The sequence below is a fragment of the Rhinopithecus roxellana genome, chromosome 10, assembly GCF_007565055.1.
Source record: "Rhinopithecus roxellana isolate Shanxi Qingling chromosome 10, ASM756505v1, whole genome shotgun sequence".
NCBI classification, from domain to species: domain Eukaryota; kingdom Metazoa; phylum Chordata; class Mammalia; order Primates; family Cercopithecidae; genus Rhinopithecus; species Rhinopithecus roxellana.
In genome coordinates this window covers 122121873-122125418 of record NC_044558.1, presented here as the reverse complement: position 1 = coordinate 122125418, position 3546 = coordinate 122121873, and the positions used below count along the sequence as shown (strand labels likewise).

General features: G+C 55.7%; 1 pseudogene; it reads right to left on the bottom strand.

Annotated features, from left to right (window-relative positions):
• LOC115900058 lies at window positions 1–937 on the bottom strand (annotated as a pseudogene).
• Between the last annotated feature and the right edge of the window lie 2609 nt (window positions 938–3546).

Sequence of the window (3546 nt, the reverse complement as noted above, 5' to 3'; positions counted from 1 at the left end):
CTAGGAGGCCAGGATCGGGCCAGCTCTTGGCTCCGGTCCTCTCGCGAGACCCCGCATGCCCAGTCCCAGCGCCGCCCGACCCAACCTCCCTCTGTTACCTAAGGCCCCGCCCTCTCTGCACGGCTCGCTCCCCATTGGCCGGGGGGCGGGCCCTGGGCGCCCGGCTCCGCTGGGGGCGGGGCGGCGGGCGGCCGGCGGCGCCGTGTGCACCTGGTCGGTGTGTTTCCTGGCCGCAGGCCCGCGCCAGCTGCAGCTACTTGATCCGAGCCGGATCCTGAGCGGGGAACACGGGCTGAAGTGGCGGCGGCGGCCCCGCCCCGGGGCTCCATTGTTGAGGCTGCTGCGGCTCTGTTGGCTGCTCAGCTGCGCTCCAGTTGGCCCAGGCGCCGCGGCGAGGAGCTAGCGCTGCGAGGCGGCGGCCTGAGGTGAGACGGCGCGACTGGCGACTGGGTCTCCGGACCGGGCGGGGGTCTCTGTCCCGGGCGTGACGTCTCTGAGCTGGGCTCCGCAGGGTCCGAGGTCAGGATCCGGGGTCCTTGTGCCTGGGCTTTGTCTCGGCCTCGGGTGGCACCCGGGGCTTCGCGCCTGCTGCGATACCGCGTGGGCCCGCGCGGGGGTCCCGGTCGCCCTGCGGGTGGGGGCCGGTCCCCACTGCTCCCCAGCTCCCCGCGTCTGTCGCAGAGGGGACTGCATGGACCCGGGCGCTGGCTTCTGCCCGGTCCCCCGCGGCGTGGCTGGTCCCCGCGTGCGGCAGAGGGGGCCCTGCGAGGACCCACTCGTGGGGCGGGGTCCGGGTCACCTCGAGTGGGAGGCTCCGCCGCCCTCCCCGCCCTCCCTCGCAGCGAGACTGCTTCGCCAGACCCACCTAGTGGACTGTGCGGACCCTCGGACGAGGGAATCCCTGACTCTGGGTGGGGGCTTTTTCCCGGTCCCCCATGACGGCTTCCTGAGTGTTTTGTCACCTATATAGGTGGCTGCGTGGACCCGCGCGCGTGGGTCCTGCGCCCTGCTAGTGGGGCTGTGCGCCGCCCCGTGGCTCGTCTGGGTCGACCCCGTCTGGGACGCGCGTGTAGTGGGGGTCTGTGCGCGGGGGGCGCGGTTGGTGGGGGCGCACTGCCCCCGCCCCATGATTTATCCTCTCACTTGCCCGGCGGAAGGAAGCGAGAGGCGTGGGCCCGGAGCTGTCGCGCAGCGGCCGCACCGACCTCTGCCCTGGCCGGCGGGTCCCGGGGGGCGAGGTGCTGTCACCGCGAGTCCCACCGCCTGGCTTCTTGCTCTGGCCCCGGGCTGGGCTCCGATTGGAGGGAGCAGGGCCCTTCTGCCCGGCGCTTCTTGATTTTTTCCGTTAGTAATGGGAAGAAAAAAAATCTGGAAAGCCAGATTGAACTTTGTAGCTCTCAGCGCTTGGCGAGTGAAAGAAACTCTCCCAAGAATTTGGCGGGCCGGAAAATGCGTTTCACGCAGGAGCATCCACACCCACGGATGAGGCCAAGGCAGTTACAGTTAGAGGTCAGATTTATGAGGGGAGAGCGAGGGTGAGGTCCGTGGGTGGGGAGACTCCGACCTCAGCTTGATGGGAAGACCTGATGCTGCCCCTCAGACGCTGTGTTTCTCAGCCACCAAAGAAAGTGGAATCACTCCTTAGTGAATGCTTTCATCAAACTTTTGAAAAATCTGTAATGTCCCAGGAAGCAAAATCGAACTGGACAGTTTTCCCCTTTTAAGAGTGTTAAACGTCCCGGAGACAAACAGCAGAAGGCTCAAGGAGTCCAAATACTCAACCTGAAGTTCTTTCTGAACAAGAGATGGTGTATAAGTAACAGGCATACGAGACAAAACTGAACTAATCACCACAGCTGTGGCTCCTAGCCCTGTAGCATGTCATGCAGGCCCTTTTGCCTTCTCTGCCCTCCGCTGTCCCAGACCCCAACGCTACCGCGCACCTCCAGACATCAGCTCCTGCCGACCCATTGCTATGAACTCTGTTTTGGTGGCTCCCTTCTCTCTGAAGTTTTGCTTGTTCTCCTGAAGTCCTGGTCTTTAAGAGCTTATGATCTGCAGGGACAGATTGGCTTTGGGCAGTACATAGTTAACTGTAGCACAGCTTGAAAAATGCTCTGATAGAGGTGGGCAGGCAGTTTGTACATGCGGGTAAATGCGAGGTCCTTTCTCAATACCATGAATCCAAGTATTCATGCTATTTTAAATCTGCAATTCTTTGACTCTCCAGAGGGTTTTTAGATTAATTTTTTTTTCTATTACTTCCTAGGGTTTGTTGCATAGTTCAGAGTACTTGATTAAAACTTAACAGGTCGGCCGGGCGCGGTGGCTCACGCCTGTAATCCCAGGACTTTGGGAGGTCTAAGCAGGCGGATCACTTGAGGTCAGGAGTTCGAGACCAACCTGGCCAATATGGTGAAACCCTGTCTCTACTAAAAATACAAAAATTAGTTGGGCATGGTGGTGGGCGCCTGTAGTCGCAGCTACTCAGGAGGCTGAGGCAGGAGAATAGCTTGAACCCAGGAGACGGAGGTTGCAGTGAGTGAAATGGCTGCACTGCACTCCAGCCTCGGCCATAGAGTGAGACTTCCTCTCAGAACAAAAACAGAAACAATGTACTGGGTCTACCTCCTGCTCTGGAATTTTCCTGGAAGGCCTTCTCTTCTGGGCTTCATTTTTCTCACTTTTGAGGATCCTAAACTACATAATTTCCAAGAATTTTGGCCCTACACCTTTAATTCTTTCAAGCAAATATAGCAGAGAAAAATTCTCTTCCCCACAATGGTGTAAATAATGGAGGCCTTTGAAAATGTGGATTCTAAAGTGGAAGTTCTTTTTCTTCTTCCCCTTTGTTTCCTTTTAAATGAGTTTAGTTACATGAGTATATACTTGATCTCAGAGTTAAGGACAAGTATCTCTGATGAAACCTTAAGCAGCTTTTTGGCAATATCGTGCATCTTCTTCACAATTGTGTTTTATGTGCAGCATCTTCCCTATATCCAGTTGGTTTGTTTTTTTCTCATTAATGGAGTTGTTGAGCTCAGAACTTTTCAGGAGCATTTTGTTGATCTTTTAAGTGTCATGTGAAATATGTTCCAATTTATTTTATTTGGTTGAGTAAAATGGGAGTAAATGGAAATTTGAGAGTGCCTTGAGTAGCTGTACTTGGCTTTGTGTAATGGTTTGAAGCATAGTTTAAAACTGCCACTTGTGGCCGGGTGTGGTGGCTCATACCTGTAATCCCAACACTTTGGGAGGGCAAGGCAGGCGGATCACGAGGTTAGAAGATGGAGACCATCCTGGCTAATACGGTGAAACTCTGTCTCCACTAAAAATACAAAAAATTAGCTGAGTGTGGTGGCACACGCCTGTAGTCCCAGCTACTCGGGAGCCTGAGGCAGGAGAATCACTTGAACCCGGGAGGTGGAGGTTGCAGTGAGCTGAGATTGCACCACTGCACTCCAGCCTGGGTGACAGAGTGAGACTCCATCTCAAAAAAAAAAAAAAAAAAAAATACCACTTGTAAAAAATTGCATCACATGTTGA